We start from the raw sequence: 7,313 nt of genomic DNA, 5'->3' as shown, positions 1-7,313 counted from the left end.
GGATCATGTGGTGAAAGAGGAAGCAAGAAAGAGCAGGGAGAGATACCAGTCCCTTTTTGACAATCAGCTCTTGAGGAAACTAATAGCTTGAGAACTCCCTCACCCCCACTACCCAGGGAGGATATTAATCTGTCCATGAGAGATCTATTCCCATGACCCAAACACTTCCCATTAAGCCCACCACCAACATTGAGAATCAAATTTCAACATGAGATTTAGAGGGGTCAAATAAACCTTACTGTAACAAGTAATTAGTAATGTACAAGAATGGGTAGGAATACAATATAGGAGTGACGGAAGAAATTGGAGTTTTTCCAAGTATATCCTTTTTGTAGTTTTCTTTTGATTCCATATTAATGTTTCACATATGCTAAGTAATAAAAATAAATTAATAAAGATGGAGGAAAGCTAAAATGAAATTTAAACACAGACTATTAATCCTATGTTAATATCAAACAGCTATCAAAAGCATAGAAAAGAAAACCAGGATTTGTCCAAGTAACTCTTGAATATATCACTAGATATAATTGCTGAGATTTATTTTAAAGACAAAAAGAACAACAAAGAAACCTTGAACTCTATTTAGGAGATTTGTTTTGATAGTAGTATTGGTGTAGTAACTTTGAAAGCACTAATCATTGTATTGTAGACTTGAGCAATGAGTAACTATATTGATACTGAGAACCAGAGTTCTCATTATGCCTATTTATAGACTATTCATTCTCATTGTACAAGAAGGAATATACAAATATAAAATGCAGAAATTCAATGGAGAAAAAAATAGCCATTTCAACAAATGATAATGGAACAATTGAATGTCAAAATTCAAAAAACATCTAGAAATGACCACTTAAATAAATGAACTGTAGACCTAAATATAAATTGCAAAATTATACAGCTTCTAGAGGAAAATACAGAAGAAAATCTAGGTGACCTTGGGTTTGGTGATTAGAGGTAATAAAAAAGCATGATCCATGAAAGAAAAAATTTGATAAGTTGCAAAAAAGTTAAACTCTTTTACTCTGTGAAAGACACTATTAAAAGAATGAAGGCCAGGCATGGTGGCTCACGCCTGTAATCCCAGCAGTTTGGGAGGCCAAGGTGGGCAGATCACGAGGTCAGGAGATTGAGACCATCCTGGCCAACATGGTAAAACCCCGTCTCTTCCGAAAAAAAAAAAAAGTTAACTGGGCCTGGTAGTGTGCCTGTAGTCCCAGCTACTCTGGAGGCTGAGGCAGGAGACTTGCTTGAACCCGGGAGGCAGAGGTTGCAGTGAGCTGAGATCGCGCAACTGCACTCCAGCCTGGGCAACAGAGTGAGACTCCATCTCAAAAAAAAAAAAAAGTAAAGATAGCAACAGACTGGGAGAAAACATTTACAAAACATGTGTGTGATAAAGGACTTACATCCAAAATGCAAATACACTTGAAGCTCAACAATAGGAAAACAAACAACATAATTTAAAAATGGGCAAAAGATCTGAATAGACACATCATCAAAGAAGATATTCAGATAAAAAATAACCATGTGAAAAAATTTCAAAATTATTTGTCATCAAGGAACTTTACATTAAACCAATGAGATACTACAACACACCTACTTAAATGGCAAACAAACAACCCCAAAAAGAAAACCTGGCAAAGCAGCAAGAGTTCTCATTCATTGCTGATGGGGACGAAAAATGTCATGTTGGAAAACAGTTTGTCAATGTTTTACAAAGCTAAACATAGTCTTACCATATAATTCAGCCATCATCTTCCTTTAAAGACTTATTGCCACAGAAAATCTTGCAAGCAAGTGTTTACTGCAGCTTTATTCATAATCGACAAAGACTGGAAGCCACAAAGAGGTCATTCAATAGGTGAATAGACATTTATTCATTGATTAAAAAGAGATGAGCTATCAAGCCACAAAAGGCTACAGATAGACTTTAAACGCATATTGCTAAGTGAAAGAGGTCAGTCTGAAAAGACCACACACTGTATGATCCCAATTACATGATATTCTGAAAAAGACAAACTATATAGTGGTAGTAAACAGATTCACGGTTCAGGGGAGGGGTAGAGGGTTAAACAGGTGAAGCACAATAGCTCTTTAGGATAATACAACTATTCCGCATGATACTATAATGTTAGATATATGACATTATTTTCAAAGTTTATAGAATTGTATAGCACAAAGAGAGAACTTTAATGTAGCCAAAAATAAAAGAAAGAAAGAAACATTAGGAGCTCCAGGAATCCCAGGAAGGAATTCAGACTGTGATAAGAGACTTTGATTGTTATCGCAAATATACAAAACTACAGCACTGAAGGGGGTAGAATAGGTAATGACCTACGTAACTTTAGTCTAGAAGTAAAGTCTATAAGACTAAAGTCAAAAGGGACTCAAATAAGCACTGTATGCTATTTGATAAAGTTGTTTCTTATGGGGAACAGATTAATAATCCAGATACTGTTACACACGTATACTGCAACTGAGCAATTAAGTAAATGTACAGTAGAAGCGTGGGAGCCAGTTTCCTTACTGTTAAAGAGGGAGGCTACAGACAAGCAAGGGGTTATAGATAAGCATGGAATGGTCCATGTGGTAACTCATTACAGTTGGAGACATCAGTATGAATTTATATTTAGCTTAATACAGATACAGAAATATTTATGGATAAATGTATATGCCTAATTTACTATATACATATATATTTCCTTGTTCTGGTAGCGGAGAGGGGCTAGAAAAAACAGCATCCCAGGAGCAATGAACACACCTAGAATCCAGATCTTGGTCTATAATACAATTACAGGAACCTTTAAAAAGAACCAGGATTCCTTGTAGAAATGGCTGATTACAGTATTGGGGCAGGAAACAAACAAGATGAGCCTTGAGCATCTTGTAATATCAGAAAGTAAGGAAGTGCTTAAAAATTAAAAGAAACTTACAATGATGGGTTTATGTCAGAGGAACAGAGGGACACAGAACCCAACTGCAAGAACTTCCAGTGGTCAAAGCTGGAACAATTTGAACAACATATAGGAGTATTGGATTATAACCCAAAGTGTAACATAAATATCCATAAGTCCACATTGAAAATGACTAAATAAATAACTGATAGAGAAGAAACAAATGGCCCTTTCAAAAGAATTCCAAGTGAATCATGTAGATACTCCATTCTTTTTAATCATTACTGATGTATGCAAACAACTTTCAAATACATTTTGACATCAAAGTCAGGCAATTCACTTGGAAGAACATTATAACGAAAACCACTGAATTTTTGTAGTAGATGTTTAATGTCAACTTTGATTATGGGAATACTTTACATCTCACACAAAGAAGGCACTGGTACTTAGAAACTTAAGAAAATTACTAGAACTGTTAAGACTGAGGTGAAGAATTTGTACAGCCTTCCACAGTTTCAAAGAGGTAGTGATAGATACTTGCCCTCCTGGCAATATCAAATGCAGTTTCTTCCAAGTTGTTTTTCAGCCCTGCCTTGATGTAACAACTCACCAGGAGGAGTTCTAGGGTATCCTTGCTGTCTCTGTTCCCAGCAGCAAGATGCAAGGGGGCCAAGAGGCCTTTTGTTTGGGCATTGATATCTGCATCATGCTGCAGTAAGAAAGAAGCCACTTGTATTATTCTACTTACAAGCACTGTGCAGGGGCGTCCAGCCATCCACAGTCATTGCATGAGCATCTGCTCCCTGCGCAATGAGCTCCTGGACAATGTCTAAGTGTCCACTGTAGGCTGCGTGATGAAGAGGCGTATACTCATCTTCATCTCTAGTGTTCACATGAGAGACCTTTTCAGAAAGTAGTCTCCGCACTGTAGTAAGCCGATTTTTTTCAGCAGCCCAAAGAAACAATTTGCTTGGGTCTTTTTCCATTTTTTTTTCTTGCAACTGATACCACTCTTCATTTTTTCATCTTGCTCCTCGTCTTCATCAGAACTACCTACCCAAAGACTTTGAGTACCAGTAGGAATAAGGTGTCCATATGTTTCCAAAAATTCAAGTTGGTTAAAGTGTTCAGAAAAATCCAAGGAATTCCCTTGGTCTGGTATTCCATCATTATTTCCTTTTTCTTTTTCCATTTTTACTACTATTCTAAATTAAAAGCATTTCAAATGCCAGGGTATAAATAACCTTTCTAGAGATGAATTATGACTGCTTTATTCATCAAGATCTGACAGAAGGGAAAATAGCCACCATGCATCTCACTTCCGGGAGCATTTTTTTTAACAATTTTTTATTATTATACTTTAAGTTCTGGGGTACATGTGCAGAATGTGCAGGTTTGTAACATATGTATACATGTGCCATGGTGGTTTGCTGCACCCATCAACCCGACCCACACTACGTATTTCTCCTAATGCTCTCCCTCCTCTTGTCCCCCACCCCCCAGCACCCAGTGTGTGATGTTCCCCTCCCTGTGTCCATGTGTTCTCATTGTTCAACTTCCACTTATGAGTGAGAACATGTGGTGTTCGGTTTTCTGTTTTTGTGTTTGCTGAGAATGATGGTTTCCATATTCCATTCTTAAGAAGGGGAGCATAAATCTGTACTCTTTAATTGTAGGCATCTCATAGTGACTTCCTTTCAAAGAGTGCAGCATGGAAATGAAGGAGGGAGGGAAAGAGTAACTTTACAGTGAAGAAACCCAACAAAACACCCATAGCCAGGCGATCAGGGCCAACATCAACAGTGAGAAACCATGTTGATAAAATGTGATGAAAATGGCACTTTACCTCTGTTGTTTCCCCCCATAGTCCACAATCTCAGTCTAATTGTGAGGAAAGATAACAGACAAATCCAATTTGAGAGGCATCCTACAAAATATCTGACCAGTATTCAAAACTGTCAAGGTCATAAAAAATGAGAAAAGCAAGAGAAGTTTTCATAGCTAAGAGGATCCTAAAGGGACATGATGTGAGTGTAAGGTAGTATCTTGGATAGGATCCTGGGACAGCAAAAGGACATAAGGAAAAACTAAGCAAATCTGAGTAACTATAAACTTTCAATTATTAAAAATATGGTATCAATGTTGGTTCATTAGTTGTAACAAAAGTTAAGTGGCTAATAAGGGAAACTGGGTGTGGGATATACCAGAACTCTGTATACGGTCTTAATTTTTCTGTATACCTATAACGGTTCTGAAAAAATAAACTCTATGGGGAAAAAAAGTTCCCCTGGTTTTTATTCCATTTATGTAGAGATTTGGGTCTTGTCTGCAATATGATTCTTCATTCAGTTCCTTACTCTTTGAACTATTTCCCATATTGTTCTGCTTCTGCCACATTGATTCCATCACTGGGCAGTTCTAGCAGCTTAGAAACCCTATTATGTGCTCATTTATTCATGGTTTCTGCCCTTGTAGAACAACATAGAATGAGTTTGCAGCCACAAAGCAGTTCTTTAGTCATTCAAGGATACTACTTTCATGAAGCCGTCCTCCCAGGATTAAAATTAGGTAAATGCCCTCTCCATTCCTCATGTGGTGCCATTTCTGAATACCTCACTAACCTGGACACTTTCCTATGAGTATTTATGTTTGTTAAAATGAGGAACCTAGATCTAAATACGTTTTCCCTGTTGTATTCCAATCAGAATTAAGCATAATAGCATAATATCACTTTTTAAATTATATTTCCTCTTACCGACTGCTTAAAATATATATTACATCATTCTGGTTTTAGACCTCCATTTCAAGAAGGTGAGCTAAATATAATTAAGTTTCCTTTACGCATGCTCCCACTGTCATTAAATGCACCCCATTGATGAAATTTCAAACAATTCATTTAAATTCTCTACGTCATTCAGTTGTTCTCACTGTTTGAAATCAATAGCTGTTTTTGACTGACTTTCTGAATGAACTAACACTTTTCTTAGTCCTTATTGTATACAAAATCTTACACGTATGCCAAGGATGCATAATAAACACACTCAAATACATGTCTTTTGTTCAGCAATGGGCTTTGTGTTGATTAGTAAAATCACAGCTCTCTCAAAGAGGATATATCTCAATAGTACTTTTCCCATAGGGGTTAGCTGAGGTGTAAAATAGTGAATCAGTACCAAGGAATTTGGTGGCATGAAGTCTTAGGTTCTCATGCCGAGCGTAAAACCAAACATAGCAATAAAATAAAATGGTGATAGAATAACTCCCAGGGGAATATAGAAATTATAGTGCTCAGATATGAAAGCTGGAATTAGTTGCTACCTTTTTGTGTTCCAGAGTAAATCTTTCTTAACATTGCAGAGAAGTGATTTGGGACTTCCGACGTTTGGAAAGATGTCTTTATCCATTTGGATGATGTTTTTTTCAGGATTTGGCAATCTGTGCTATCCCTGACTCTCTCCTTGGGAAGAGTGTGGTAGGTGTAAGTGTAAGGGTACAGCATCAGCTAAGAATTTCTGAACGTACTCAGTGAAGGCCCATATATATCTGTTGGGTGACTTGTTCGACAGCCCAACTTCCTGTTTTTTCCCCCTTTCAACTCCACATGGATCCCAGGTTTCCCCTTTCCTCTGAGCCTGTTGCCCTCATTGATATTTTTGGTTTTTCCTCATGACCCAAAACCTTCTGTTTGGTTGTTTGATGTTATTCACTATGTCTGTTTATTAGAGTCTGCCATATATTTGCCTCTCCTGATAGTATATGGATAAATAAAATGTTAAAAGGTCACTTAATTGTGTGGCAATGGTTTTGAGGATGGAGCCATGTCCTGCATTTCTTGCTTTTTCCTCTTACATCAGCACTCCATGGACACTGAAATATGGATGTATTCAGTGGTCCTTCTAAATCTACCAATGGATACAGCCTAAAAGCTGACCTAGGCCAAGTCCACTTAACCCCCCAAAATAAAGTTGATTCATTCAGAAGCAAAATCAATTTCATTTGATTACACTCTCAGAGCTGAGTGTCCAGAAAAATGCTTGTGCTTGAAAGAACTGACCAAATGTTGGATTTGGCACAGTTGGTGGCAAATCCAGTTTTATCTTTCTCCTCTATGCATGAGTAGGGGGAGAGAAAGATTTGTCTGTCCTTTTATAAACAATTTGAAAGCAAAATGAGGCTGGCTATTTATGCTGCTGGGAATCTCACTTGGTTCAGAGATTTAGAATTAGTTTTGTGGTGTTTGACAGCTTATACCTCTCTGTCTAAGCTTGTGGTAACTGAAGTTGCCCAGTGGGAGGAAGGTTAAGTTGTCTTTCTGAACAGCTTCCAGTCATCCTTCTTTGCAGACCCAGAGGCAGCTCTGGTGGTTCAAAAAGAACAAATAATTTCATCCCCCAGGAGGAAGCACTGCTTGAGAGCAGT

The 7,313-nt window shown here is 37.5% G+C and overlaps 1 pseudogene; it reads right to left on the bottom strand.

The window, feature by feature from the left end:
* Positions 1–3,369: 3,369 nt before the first annotated feature.
* LOC105506958 lies at positions 3,370–4,086 on the bottom strand (annotated as a pseudogene).
* Between the last annotated feature and the right edge of the window lie 3,227 nt (positions 4,087–7,313).

Source organism: Colobus angolensis, unplaced genomic scaffold, assembly GCF_000951035.1.
Source record: "Colobus angolensis palliatus isolate OR3802 unplaced genomic scaffold, Cang.pa_1.0 Scaffold142, whole genome shotgun sequence".
NCBI classification, from domain to species: domain Eukaryota; kingdom Metazoa; phylum Chordata; class Mammalia; order Primates; family Cercopithecidae; genus Colobus; species Colobus angolensis.
Note: the sequence above shows the minus strand (reverse complement) of the source record. Positions and strands in the feature narration are given on the sequence as shown.